General features: G+C 36.0%; 8 non-coding genes and 1 pseudogene across 8 annotated transcripts; all 9 read right to left on the bottom strand.

The window, feature by feature from the left end:
* Window positions 1–3,264: 3,264 nt before the first annotated feature.
* LOC143635699 (U1 spliceosomal RNA) lies at window positions 3,265–3,420 on the bottom strand. Its single transcript, XR_013154115.1, has one exon. It is a non-coding gene; the product is annotated as a U1 spliceosomal RNA (small nuclear RNA).
* Window positions 3,421–4,190: 770 nt separating this feature from the next.
* On the bottom strand, window positions 4,191–4,346 carry LOC143635691 (U1 spliceosomal RNA). Its single transcript, XR_013154108.1, has one exon. It is a non-coding gene; the product is annotated as a U1 spliceosomal RNA (small nuclear RNA).
* A 1,048-nt stretch (window positions 4,347–5,394) lies between these two features.
* LOC143635694 (U5 spliceosomal RNA) lies at window positions 5,395–5,511 on the bottom strand. Its single transcript, XR_013154111.1, has one exon. It is a non-coding gene; the product is annotated as a U5 spliceosomal RNA (small nuclear RNA).
* Window positions 5,512–5,973: 462 nt separating this feature from the next.
* Window positions 5,974–6,134, bottom strand: LOC143635690 (U1 spliceosomal RNA). The gene has a single exon (XR_013154107.1). It is a non-coding gene; the product is annotated as a U1 spliceosomal RNA (small nuclear RNA).
* A 625-nt stretch (window positions 6,135–6,759) lies between these two features.
* Window positions 6,760–6,919, bottom strand: LOC143635698 (U1 spliceosomal RNA). The gene has a single exon (XR_013154114.1). It is a non-coding gene; the product is annotated as a U1 spliceosomal RNA (small nuclear RNA).
* Window positions 6,920–10,407: 3,488 nt separating this feature from the next.
* Window positions 10,408–10,524, bottom strand: LOC143635693 (U5 spliceosomal RNA). The gene has a single exon (XR_013154110.1). It is a non-coding gene; the product is annotated as a U5 spliceosomal RNA (small nuclear RNA).
* A 929-nt stretch (window positions 10,525–11,453) lies between these two features.
* On the bottom strand, window positions 11,454–11,614 carry LOC143635696 (U1 spliceosomal RNA). Its single transcript, XR_013154113.1, has one exon. It is a non-coding gene; the product is annotated as a U1 spliceosomal RNA (small nuclear RNA).
* A 591-nt stretch (window positions 11,615–12,205) lies between these two features.
* On the bottom strand, window positions 12,206–12,324 carry LOC143635692 (U5 spliceosomal RNA). Its single transcript, XR_013154109.1, has one exon. It is a non-coding gene; the product is annotated as a U5 spliceosomal RNA (small nuclear RNA).
* Window positions 12,325–13,148: 824 nt separating this feature from the next.
* LOC143635697 (U1 spliceosomal RNA) lies at window positions 13,149–13,334 on the bottom strand (annotated as a pseudogene).
* Between the last annotated feature and the right edge of the window lie 760 nt (window positions 13,335–14,094).

Here is a 14,094-nt window from a genome sequence, read left to right as displayed (position 1 = left end):
TGCCGTTGAAACCAGACAAGACAAATGCCACCTAACATTCATCTTTGGTTTGGTTCACTGCTCGATAAAATTGGGGCACATTGCAAAAGCAGATTTTGGATACGCTTACATTTCCCACTCGGGTACCAAAAATTGAAATTGAAAACCTATTGCAGCATATGATGAAATGACGGTGGTGTAGCTGAAGAAGCCAATGGAACCGAAACCACCATTCGAGGGTGTCTAGGGAAAATAAATTTAGAAATTAAGAAAACAGTGAGTTTAAAATAAAATATAAAACTACTTTAACTTTTAGTATATTTTAACATAGATATACAAGAATGTAATAGAAAAATTATACCTGATTTAAGTAAGCATAAGTTGAGGAAGGTTAAAAGTAGGTATTTGTTTCTTTTTTTATTCCTTGTGACATTTAACTTTTGTGACGTAGTTAGACCTTTTTAACTAACCTTTTATTGACAAAACATTAGTAGTTTGCCTTTTCGAATTAAGTGTGTTCACAAAATGTTTGCATTGCATTTACACCTTGTTTTTGGCAAAGGGCTATGGAAAAATAGTCCATTTTGGAATAATCTTACTTTTTACTCTAAAATAAGAGAGAAAAAGAATCTATTTAATTGGTCTGAATCACCAATTTTGTTTGTCAGAACCGGCTTTTCTCAAAACTATTTGTCCAAAATTTTGTCAGGCCGTGTTAATAGAACTGTTTATCCTAAATCCTGATTGGTTAGAAATCTAGTCAGATATATTAACTTGTTGGGCCAATGAGATTTAGGGCGGATAATTTTGAGTAGAGGCGATTTTGATGACAAAATGTTGACTTTGACTAGTCAAATTATCATTTTCTCAAAAACAAAACCTCTTTTATTTGATAAATTAAGGAAGAGTATGATGAAATTTTAAGAGGTGAAATACCTTTAGCCAACCCCTTTGAAAAAATGTTGGTGCATTACCGAGAAAACAAGCTAAAGAAAATCAAACTGGTTATTCAGTATTGATTTATTATAAAAAGCTTTTATTGTTTGGTATGCTTATTTGTGTATAAATAACTAAACTAGTTAGCGCTAAAATAAATTGTTTATGCTTTTTTACTTTTTACAAATATTATATTATGTATTTGAAAAAGTATGTTATAATTTGTTGTAATAACATATATATTAACGCCTTTTCTTCTTTATAAATTGAAACAATTGTCAGTGTTATCTTATATTATATAACTGTATTGTTAACTAAAATTAGCTTGAATTCAACACACACTCGATAGAGACTATTAACTGTCGGTTAAATAACACGTGTGCATCACATACAAAAGCATGATGAAAACCTAATGGTTTGATATAATTCACTTTTGAAAGCAAGGTTTGATTGAAAGTTTGGTACAAGTGTAGCACACGTGCTATTTTACATGTAAAATACACAAAGTGAAAGATTTTATCAAATCTATGAGAATTATCACTTCATAAACTGATATTACAACAAGGGTAAAGTTCACAACATAGAGTGTGACTAAATTCTAATGATGAATAACCAAGAGGATCCTCTCAGTCACACATGTTAAAACTTCTATCTTCTAAGGTTGGAAAAAAGCCTGATTCAAACATGTTAGATTCGAAAGATGAATACGAAATCACACAAACTAACAATGAAACACACTGTCCCTTCCATCAACTTCTGTACCAAAAGTTGATTCTTTATTATTCCAAGCTACAAGATTTTCGATAATAATCCGGTAGAACATAATACGGATGTTAGTGTTATGTAACAAATATTAGAAGGATCTTAGAGGTTATTGTTGCTTTGTTTTAATTAGGGGTGGTAAATGGGTTGGGTTGTGTCGAAACGGGTCATGGGTCGGAACGGGTTGACTGAAAAAAGGGTTGTTTTGGTTCGGGTTGGAACGGGTTAGGGTCAAAAGGTTCGGGTCATATTGGGTCAAGGTCGGAACGGGTCAAAACGGGTTTCGGGTCGGGTTTTTTTTTTAATTTATTATTATTATTATTATTTTAAGAATGAGGACAACGGCGGAAACGTTTTTGTTTTTTTACATTTTTCGTTTTCAATTTATTTTTTGAGTTATGATTAAAAATCCCTAAAAAATTCAAAAAAAATAATAAAAAAATCATAACTCAAAAAATAAATTGAAAATGAAAAATGTAAAAAAACAAAAACGTTTCCGCCGTTGTCCTCGTTCTTAAAAGAAAGCCCCGAAAAATGAACTAAAATCGAAAGTCGACGAAAACGAAACATAAACCAAAACTGAACCGAATTGATCAAAACCAAAAAAATCGATCAAAACGAAACAAAAAAACTGAAACTGAACAGAATGAAACTGAAAAAACCAGCCGCAACGAAACAAAAACCCGAAAACGAATCCAAAACCGACCAAAAACAAACAAAAGAAACCGAAACCTAACCCGTCTAGTGCTCCGAAACCTACCAAAAAGAAACAAAGGAAACCGAAACCCAACCCGTCTAGGGCGAAAACTCGTGTCGGCTCGAAACCTAAACCGAATTCGTTCCAATCCAAAACCCATTTCAACCCGATCTTGCCACTTTTCCTTAAGACACTAACCCACATGGACCCATGTCTTTAAATTTGTCGACCCATTTTGAACCGAAAATAAGAAAGTGGAATTTCAAGTGACCCATCTTATTAAAATCTATGACCCAAACTGATACGATCCTATTATTATTATTATTTATCTTTTATTTAGTTTCCTTATTATAATCAAATTATGTTTCCTTATTGTTTATCTTTTCCTATTTTTATGTTTTTGTTTCCTATATATTGTAATCTCGTTTAAGAATAATAAAAAGAAAGAATTATTATTTTGGGTCTCTTTTCTCTTCTTCTCTTGTGTTCTTGGGAGATTGACGGTTGTCTCGAATAAACTGTAACACAAACCAACCCATATGATTTTTAAAACAACCCAAATTGACTCATTTGAAATGGTTTGGGTCAACATTCCCACCTCTAGTTTTAATGAATAGTTAGTTTGTTCATCTTTTACTTAAACACGAGTAATGACTACAAGATTCATTATCATTCATTCCTTAAATGAATCAAAATCGTCTACCAGAAACACAAGTTCTTTTATTTGTTATCTAACAAGATACAGTTAAAAATATAAAAAAACACTTGGAAGTCTTATAAGATATTAGATGGTGGGTTACTTTGTGTGAAAAACAAAACCTAACACTAACTTCTTAAATTATAGACTTAAGATGCGAGGCCGTAGATAATTTAAACTTAGATATTAGGTGGAGGCCGCGCAAACGCTGGCCAATGCCAGAAATTATGACGTAGGCTCGACTATTTGGGCCGACCTTAAGCTGGCACCCCTCCGGTGTGCAATGGAGGTCACCAACCTAGGCCATGGGTCTTCTTGATCGCCCACTGAACCACATCCAGGTAAGTGAGTAATCCAAAAGCCTCTTCTCCTTTTTATATACAACAGCAACCGTTGGTCTTTTCTGACGCCACCAGTGTAGGATACCCTCAAGAGGCAGCAGAAGTAGCAACTCTCTGGCCCGGTCCCAACAACCATTGTAGCGACAATTTTCACCCGCGTATGTATAATAGAAGAAACAAATGCATTGTTGTATATGGCAAAAGTTGTATAATCATTAATCAAGAACTAGACAAGATGATACACCAAATATAATACACTCAAACTAGAATGAAAGATTATACTCTGCACATCAAGAACGAAACACGCCTTCAACATAAAGAAGACAACTTTTGGCACATGTTCGTTGCTTCAGAATTTGAGAAGCATAAACTAAAGGTCAAAACTTATGTTCTATTATCAATGTGTGTTTTATTATTGGCACATGTTCATGAACACATGATGCTTTTATACAATTGTTCAAGATGAAAGACGCGAGCCACGAAATGTGGGAAGCACAGTTCAGCAGCTTCATGCCTGGCCCAAATGATGTAATACCACATTACAGAAAACAGTTTAGAAAGATAGATACGGGTTTTTAGCGCAACTTTGAACTGGTTATTATAAACAAACATATCACGGTATAAATTGGCTAAGAGTTGCTACAATGCAAAAAACTAGTACCCTCAAGGAGAAGTGACTAAGTAAAGATTTTAAATCAGTATTAGGTCAAACTAGAAATTTTAACTTGTAATATTAGGCAGAGGCCGCACGGCAGGCCTCCACTGCCACAAATTATGACATAGGCTCAACCACAGGCCTCCACTGCCACAAGTTATGACATAGGCTCAACCACTTGGGCCAACCTTAGGCAGACACCCCTTCAGAGTGCAATGAAGGTCACCAACCTAAACCATGGGTCTTCTTGATCGCCCAACGACCCGTCCAGGTAAGTGAGTAGTCCAAAGGTCTCTTCTTCTTTTTGTATACAAATCAACACTTGGGTCTTTTTTGACACCATCGATGTGGGATACCCTCAAGATGTTACTTCTGCTACATATTCAGGTTACAGGTTACAGTACCTTCCACCACTTGCACAACTTATGTTGTGTTTGGATGATCTTATTTGGTTCAAATCAAACCACCCACTAGCTAGCTGTTTGGATAACAGAAGCCTTGTCCTTGTTAGTTGTATTGTATGCTTTTGTTGCTACAACGAGTATAGCTAACAATAAAGGTATGGTGGCTCAAGAGTATGTCACTAACAGAGCTTCCTAACCTGCTAAGAATTAAAGAAAATACAGCCGGTTAGTCTCACCGTAGGAGGGGGTCTCTTACGATCAACCTCCGTCGTGGGAATCAGTGATATGATACGATAATGAGATTGTATGAGTAAGTATGAAGAGAGAGTAGAGAAATAGATTGAATGAGAATGAAAATACCTTTGGTTGAAATGTTCCTTTTATAGACATGCAGAAACTTCTCCGAGGAAGCTTAAGCTTCTTAAGGGAAAGGGTCAATCTTCTTTCATCTTATGCAGACCGGTAATGCCATTTTCGTGCAACCTGTGTTTTGCCTTTATTTGTCATGTCGTCACTTTTACTTTATGGCATGTACCAGCTTTATGCCAGTCATGACTTTTTCTGCTGTTTCACCGTAGCCAGAGCTCCCCTTGGTCAACTTAGGAATCTTGTTGGGGAAGTTTCAAGCTTCCCTATCTGGCAACTTATGTTTGCTGCTTTTTTATTCCTAATCTTCCCCAGCTTATGAGTGGGTAGGTGTACCCACGCCATCAACTTTAAAATTCATGGCAGAATAGACGAGCTCGAGGCTACACTTGTCTTAAAATATTTAGTTTTTTAGTTACAAGTCATCAAAAAGTTTCGACAGTAAACCTTCAAAACATTTTTGTGTATTTCTTTTAATTACAAAATGACTAATTTATATAATATTGCTGAAGTTGTCAACAGAAACAATAAGAGTTTTAACTATAAATATTAGTTGGAGCCCTTCGATGAAAGGTCTCTCCAAAAGTAGCCATATGCCACTTAGCGAAACAAGCACACGGTATTCTTTAGTAAAAGGCGAAAGAATAGTTCGCTTTGTGCTCACTGCACGGCTGCATGCGTTTCAAACCACCCACCTTCTTGCCTTAGTGGGTTTCATATGATGCAGGAGCATCGGTCCATTAAGTAGGCCCGGCCCAAATGTTATTTTTATCTATAAATATGATTGTTAGGTCTTTTCATTAGTTAGTTGATTGATTTTAGTAAAGAATTTGTAAGCTTTTAAGCTTTGTTGACGGAATCATTCGGTTTGAATCGTTTGAATAGAATCATTGTGTTCTTGAGTCGTTTGATTGCTAGTCGAAACTGCATCAGTTTCACTCCTATAGTTACTCTAATACAACTTTGTGGGAGGGACTCCAAATGCCCCTTTGTTACCTTTTTTTCAGCTTCCATACCGGTTTCAAATCATGCATCAGTGTCTCAGGGTATCGGTTAAGGCTTTATTAAAGCCGTGAGTTTAAAAATAGACAATACGCAGTTAATTATTTCACAGTAAATCTTAAAACAAATATTAGGCGGAGGCCGCACAAACACAGGCCTCCATTGCCACAAATTATGATGCAAGCTCAACCACTTGTGCCTACCTTAGGCGGGCACCCCTTCAAAGTGCAATGAAGGTCACCAACCTAGGCCATGGGTCTTCTTGATTAGCCATTGACTCAGTCCAGGTAAGTGAGAAATCCAAAGGCCTCGTCTCACCTTTATATGGCAACACTTACTGCTGGTTTTTTCTTCGCAATGATGTGGGATACCCTCAAATTGCTACTTCTACTGCCTCTTCAAGTTTCATTACTTTTCACCACAGGCACAACTTGTTATACATTTATGTTTCTGTTATTGTATGTTTTTATTTTAATATTAGTTACATATCATTTTCTAAGCTAATGTCTTAGGATTAGTTTGAATTTTCCGGGTTTAAAGGGAAATGACCTTATTTTGTGATCGGATAATCTTATTTGGTTCAAATCAAACCACCTGCTATAGCTATTATACATTTATACCAAAAACATCAACGCAGATAAGAACTTCAACTTAATTCTAAATAAAAGTTTCAAACTATAAACATGTGTTCTGCTGTGGGGATATGAAAAAAAAAATTAAAAAAAAAGGCTTCATTCTTGATGGACTCCTTAGGAGAAGTAGAAAATTTAGAAAATTATGCTTAGTCAGAATGTGTTCATGAAACCTTTTAACTTTACTTAAAATAACCTGTTATAACACCACAAGAATTATTCACAATATAAGATAGTGGTATGTTTGTGTGAAAAGCAAAGCCTAACACCAACTTCTTAAATTTTAGGTAGAAGACGTTACACACAAGATATTTTAACTTACAAATTATGACGTAGGCTCGACCACCTGGGCCAACCTTAAGTTGGCACCCCTCCAAAGTGCAATGGAGGTCACCAACCTAGGCCATGGGTCTTCTTGACCGCCCATTGACCCCGTCCAGGTAAGTAAGTAATCCAAAGGCCTCTTCTCCTTCTTATATACAACAGTTCCAAAGGCCTCTTCTCCTTATATACAACTGTTGGTCTTTTCTGACGCCACCAATGCGGGATACCCTCACGTTGCTTGTAAACGATAGAAAAACGCTTTGTGTCTTTGCAGGCTGTTGGTAATACTGTAAGTTTGAAACCTGAAGAGGCATTAAAACTAGACAAGATGATACACCAAATATATAACAGACTCAAACTAGAATGAAAGATTATCAAGAACGAATCTAGATAAGAACGCAATCTAGATAAAGAAGACAATTTTTGAATGTGAAATGGTTGTAATGGGAGTGAAGAAAACTCGCTGCGATTTGGATTCTCAACTGATATTAGAGTTTCAAACTGATGAGGTGATGTTTTTATACTCCCAGATTGTTAATGTTCCACGACCTGTCGACTTTAACCTATTGTAGCACGTCCTCATACTTTGCTCATATAAAGCTTTAGTCCTTCTGGCTCAAGAAAACACCTTTCAATTTAGATATCATTTATTCTCAAACAATTAAATTACTATGCAATAATATATTGATTTTTTTAATCATAGAAGTGAACCTCTTTTTTCTATAAGGCAGAAAACACAAAGTCCACCCAAATGTTCAGCAGCTCTCTTACAAACACATGATTACCTCCTTATTATTATTAGTAGCAACACCTATAACCAAATATGATTTGAGTTCGATGTTTTATGAACTGAGTTTGACAATTTTAACATATCTTACAAATTTAAAATGCAAAAAACAAATGTTTTTAATGGCTTTTACTAAACAATTAAAAACAAGCCTTGAGACTTTTGTAAAGGTTAAAAATTAAAATACAAACCCCTCAAAAAAATATTCAAAAAAATTAATAAAAAAATAATAACTCAAAATATAAATCGAAAACGCAAAAAGTAAAATAACTAAAATGTTTCCACCGTCTTCCTCGTTCATTAAAAAAAAAAAAAAAAAAACTCGGTTTTGTCTCGGTTCAGGTTCGGTTTTTTCAATTTTTTTCCGGTTCGGTTTTGCTTTTTTTTATTTTGGTCGGTTTCGGTATATGTTCGGTTTCAATGATTTCGGTTTCGATTTCTCGGTTTCGATTTCTCGGTTTCGATTCGGTTCCGTGGGTTTTGTTTGAAATAAAATTGGATAAAACTTGTTTTAGTCCATTCTAACCTATAAACAAACCCATTCAAACCTATAACCAAAAGTCACTAGCATTTTCTCAACCCATCTTGACCCTCTTGCAAAATTCTTTTGATCCATCCTGACCCATCTCAATTTTAAAAGTTATCCAAATTGACCCAAAACAACCCATTTGGGTTTGATTTGCCACCCTTAGATAGTATGCATGGTCAGGATGTGTTCATGAAGTTGTATGTTATGCAGCTTGATGAGATGTTTGAAAAGAGAGTGGTCAACATTGACTAGTACTTGAAGGTTAACCTCTAGCACTGTCTTAATTCATCTTCCCAAAATCTTTTCTAATCAATAATGGCCGGATCTTTTCTAATCAATAATGGCGGTGAGTCGTGCCATAAGTACAGTTGAAACCGTACAGTGATAAATCAGCTTGAAATGCAACAATACACAGATGCGGTCAGTGGTCATATGGGTTGATTGAATTCCAAAAATTTCAATCTGTTGCTTACTGTTTAGATTTCAAACTGTCTGATTTCTTGTAAAATGTCCAATTTTTAAAATATAAATTGAAAATATTGGTTGTAGCCCTTCCAATAAAGAAAGGTCTCTCAAAAAATAGGCATATGCCACTTAGCACAGCGAGCACACAGTTAAAGAATAGTTCACTTTGTGCTCAATGCGTGGCTTTAAAATGGCCAACCTGCTTACCTTAAATATTGAATTTCAGTCTTATGTTTTCTTCAATCAACCGATGTGGGATGGATTGCAGATACAACTCTTTCAATTTCCAGACCATTTTGCTGGTTCAAATAATGCGCTCCTTCCCTAAATCTTAACATCGCCAGGTTTGTTGAAGAATGCTGAGTACCAGTCCGAGCGTTGCCAATATCGGGGTATCAGATGAGGCTAATAAAAACCATGAGCTTGAGATTGGAGATATTGTTTGATCAGATGAGTTGAATTTTCAAATAACTCACTATAAATCTTATGTTTGGATATCAAACTCACATGTCCAATTTTAATAATACTTGATCACTTGATTCCTGTTTTTATGCATCAGTCTCAAGCTCACACAAGATTCTGATACAACAGATCTAACTTCTTGTTCAGGCAGACTAATGTAAAAAATTTGTAGGAAAATGGAAATATAACCAACTTGATATATATACCAACTTATACCTAAGCCATCATGTGCTTAATGGACCATACCCATACCAATACACCGTACTCATGCATGTATGTTATAAGTATACGATTGACGATGATAATTATAGAAAGGATGATGAAGCCGGAGGAAGCCATCTTCATGACTGTCATGGTGACGACACCGTTAGGCAGCTAACCCCATGACCAATGAGATTCATAAGCAAGTTTCTATTAAGGTTGGGAAAGCTCTTCAACCACCATTCGGGTATTTATGGAGGAAATGCAAGGGTGAGATGGATGCATTCATCTTTCTTCTCCCCACCAATGTGGGATACTCTTAATTTGCTACCTACTTTAATTTACAGTTTTACCCCCAACAATAGTCAAACATACATATATTTATGTTTTTGTAATTAGCTCAGGGTCATTTATGCTAACTACCACGAACTTGTTTAAAGTGATATAGTGTTCTAGAATCTTAAATCTTGTGTTTATAAAGTTATGTTTGCAGGTGGCAGATGGTAACCCTTCTTTTAGCAGAAAAAACTTAAAAAAATCACTTCAAACAGTTTTTTTTAAAGAGTGCCAGAGTGGGAGTGTAACTCTAAATAAAAGTTTTTAATCATTTTTCTCTCATTTGTTTGCACAGTTTTATTTCATTGAAAACGAAGCGGGTGATGATTTACATTTTTGCTACTTTCCCAGACTCACACATATGGCTACATTTTCTTATCTATGTGCAATATGCGGCTGGTTATTGATTACTACAAGAAAAAGAATAATGTTGCAGACCACCACAAGAGCTCCAAAATGTGATTGCTCGCCAGAGACCCGTTATCAATTGCAGATTTCAATCTTTGCCTGTTTTACCCTAGGGGTTTTTTTTTTATATTTGAGCTCAAAATATCATGGGTCAACGGCATGCAGGAATTCCTTTGATTGAGTCATCGAATAAAAGACGAGCACTGTAGAGACAATGAATGAAAATATCCTTACTTTTTCTTACCTATTGCCCTATGGACGAAGATGCAAGCATATATGTCACAGATAATAAAATGGATTATTATTCCAAGAATGAATTAAGAATACATGTTAAAAACATTAAGTCGCAATGCGATTCAAATTTTATACTAACTTTAGGATGTGGTAAAAATGAACAACTTTGAACTGAAAAGATTGGTTGGAGACCTTCAATTAAAAGAAGGGTCTCCAAAAATAGGCGTATGCCACTTAGCGCAGCAAACACACGGTATTCTTTAGTAAAAGGCAAAAGAATAGTTCACTTTGCGCTCACTACATGGCTGCATGCCTTTCAATTGACCAACCTACTTGCTTTAAATAGTGGATTCCAGTCCTATGTTTTCTCTAGTCAACCGATGTGGGATGAACTCACTCTGATACAACTTTTCAATCCCGATCCTTTTTACTGGTTCAAATCATGCACTCCTTCCCAATATCTTAATATTACTAGTTTTGTTGAAGAAGTGTCGCCAATATCGGGGTATCAGTTAAGGTTTCATTAAAACCGTGAGCTTGAGGAAGAACGATATGCAGTCAGTTGAATTTTAAACTCAGTTGTCCAATTTTAATAATACTTGGTCACTTGATTCCTTTATTTATGCAGGCTCAAGCTCACCACTAGATTCTTGAAAAATTGTATATTGTTTGTTCAAAGTCCGGTCATCCTCAAACCGAACACACTAATCTAAAACAATACTGCCTCGGGTTTTATAAATTAAGAAGTTGGTTTGGTTAAGGTTTTGAAACCAGACCATACTGTAACTTAGTTAAATTGTTGCCTATATATTGTCTCTAATCTGTCTGCAACTGTAATTGTAAAGGTTGTATTAAGTTAGCAAACACCAACTAATCTTCCAAACATGCAGCTTCTAAACATGGGTATTATCCCTTCAATATTGAACCTTTTCGTGACCCGGAACCCGTTGACCCATAAACAACCCCGATTAACCCAACAGTTTTGAATGTCGTTTTATAAAGAAAAGTTTCCTTATTAACAGAAATGGAAAAAGAAAAAAACACAAAATCGACAAGAAAACCTGAAATAGTCAGACGGTAAACGGGTATGGTATTCGTTGATGTCTCCAGTTTACCTGAATCCATTTTATCTGAATTGAAACTATATCTTAATATATTGTGTAATCTTAAAATGCAGTTTCAATGCAGAAGCTTAGTAAGGCTGCAAAAAATAGTAATTTTAGACTAAGATATTAGGCAGAGACCGCGCAAACGCAGGCCTCCACTGCCACAAATTATGACGTTGGCTCGACCACTCGGGCCAACCTTAGGCGTGCACCCCTCCAAAGTGCAATGGAAGTCACCAACCTAGGCCATGGACCTTCTTGATCACCCATTGACCCCGTCCAGGTACTTAACATTATAACATTGGAATACTGGTATGCTCGTTGCATTAAGTGACATACACCTATTTTTGAATAGTAAAGGAGAAAGAATAGTTCGCTTTGTGCTCACCGCGTGGCTGCATACCGTTCAATTGCCCATCTGTTTGCTTTAATAGTGGCTTTAGTCCTATGCTTTCTTTTACCAACAAATGTGGGATGGACTCCAGTTTTTTAGCCTCTAGACCTCTTTACTTTACAGGTCAGTTTCAAATCATGCATGGACTCTCTTTCCAATATCAGTTAAAGCTTAAATAAATCCATGAGCTTGCAAATGTCTCTAAAACTGGGTGTTTGGATTTCATGTCACATGTCATTTTTTTAAACACTTGATTCCTTTATTTATGCAGCAGACTCAAGCTCACACAAGATATCGTCATGTCTGAGTTTCACCATTCAAACTCCTCAATTTAGACCCAATACTTTTGTAATAAAGTAAAATTTATAAATATTTAAGACAATCAATGCATTCACCAAAGAAAAAAGAAGTATCATAAACCTGAATACTAAGAGGCATCCTAAGTAAAGAACGTGAAATAAAATTTGGAACTAAAAAAATTGATTGGAGCCCTTCAAACGAAGAAGGGTCTCTCCAAAAATAGGCGTATGCCACTTAGCACAGCGAGCGCACGGTATTCTTTAGTAAAAGGCGAAAGAATAGTTCGCTTTGTGCTCACTGCGTGGCTGCGTGCTTTAAAACTTCCCATCTGCTTGCCTTATATAGTTAATTTCGGTCATTTGTTTTCTCTTATAAACCAATGTGGGATGGACTCACTCCAGACGCAACTTTTTAGTTTCCGAACCCTCTATGCAGCTGACCCCCGATAATTAAATTAAAACCATTGGATTCTTCAGCAATTGTCAGTTGCTTCATCTACATAGCTATCAATGACTCCGTTGACATCCACATGCGCAAACCCAACTGGTTTATTGTTTGTTCAGAACCGTATCATTCTCAAACCGAACATTGAGACAAATCCCATGGTTAGTTTCCCCAACACACAGATCTAAAACAATGTTGCCGCGTGTTTTATAAATTAAGAAATTGGTTTGGTTAAGGTTTCGAACCAGACAAAACCAAGTACCATTTTTGAGGTTGTAAAAAGTTTACCCAGGGCAACTCTTGTAGGGGTGTGCACCTTTACAAAACTGCATAATACTGTAACTTAGTTAAACCGTTGCCTATTGTCAACAGTATGGCTGCAACTGTAACTGTTGTATCGAGTTACCAAACATCTGTGGATTAATAACAAAAAGTGTGCATTGACACAGATTCTTGATCAGGTGTTTCTTGAATCTTGGATCAGGCGTGTGGTTTCTGTCTTGAACCAAATATAATTTTTAACTATTCTTAAAACATACCTTATAGCTAGAATAAAATTAGCTTAATTGTTATTTACTACCAGAATACAGCAAATAAAAAAAAACCATTCATTACCACAAGAATAAAATAAAGCATAAACATGCATAAGGCAGCAAAACAACAGCAACTTTAGACTTAGAAATTAGGCAGAGGCCGCACGAACGCAGGCCTCCACTGCCACAAATTATGACGTGCCTCCACTGCCACAAATTATGACGTAGGCTCGACCACTTGGGCCGACCTTAGGCGGGCACCCCTCCACAGTGCAATAAAGGTCACCAACCTAGGCCATGCACCTTATTGATCGCCCATTGACCCCGTCCAGGTAAGTGAGTAACCCAAATGCCTCTTCTATCTTTTATATGATAGCGCTTATCCCTGCTTTCTTCTCCCCACCGATGTGGGATAACCCTCTAATTGCTGCTACTGCTCTTCTCTCTCAGTAATTTGTATAAAAGTATTTTCTTTCTTTAACCAAGGCCATGGACAAGTAGAAAAAGGTATGATTTGCTTGTCAGGATGAATTTGTATGTTATGCAGCTGCTTTGTTAGATGATTAAACGAGAGTGGTCAACGTTGACTGGTACTTAACTTTGGAATAGAGGATGTTGAGAGGCGGCATACTAGCTAGCTGTTTGATTCAAGATCGATACATCTTGCGATTTTCATTAGCATGAATGCGTCCATTAATCACGAGTTCACGACCATAGGATCGTAATATCTCCCTCCTCTCTCTCTCTCTCTATATATATATGGAAGGGATATTTTGAGAACTATGTTGAGTTTTAAGAACTTAATAACTCAATTCTTAGCCACACATTTTATTAAATAAATTGGATTGTGTGGTTGAGATTAAATCTGACGAAAAAGTCAAAGTAGGAGAGAGAATAAAGTTGTAAGTGATTACACTAACTTTTACGTCCGTTACACATGTGTAATAAGTCGACTCGGCGCGTAAAAAATTCTATAATTTTTTTTACGTATATCTAACCTACATATATTACGCATGTGTAAAAAAATTTCGAAAAAAAAATTTGTTACACTGAGTTCTTTCGAGTTCTTAAAACTCAAAGGGGTTCTCATTTGAAATCTC

The sequence above is a fragment of the Bidens hawaiensis genome, unplaced genomic scaffold (genome assembly GCF_021521415.1).
Source record: "Bidens hawaiensis isolate Kalapana, Puna unplaced genomic scaffold, B.hawaiensis_p1.1 tig00007641_1, whole genome shotgun sequence".
Taxonomy (NCBI): Eukaryota; Viridiplantae; Streptophyta; class Magnoliopsida; order Asterales; family Asteraceae; genus Bidens; species Bidens hawaiensis.
Note: the sequence above shows the minus strand (reverse complement) of the source record. Positions and strands in the feature narration are given on the sequence as shown.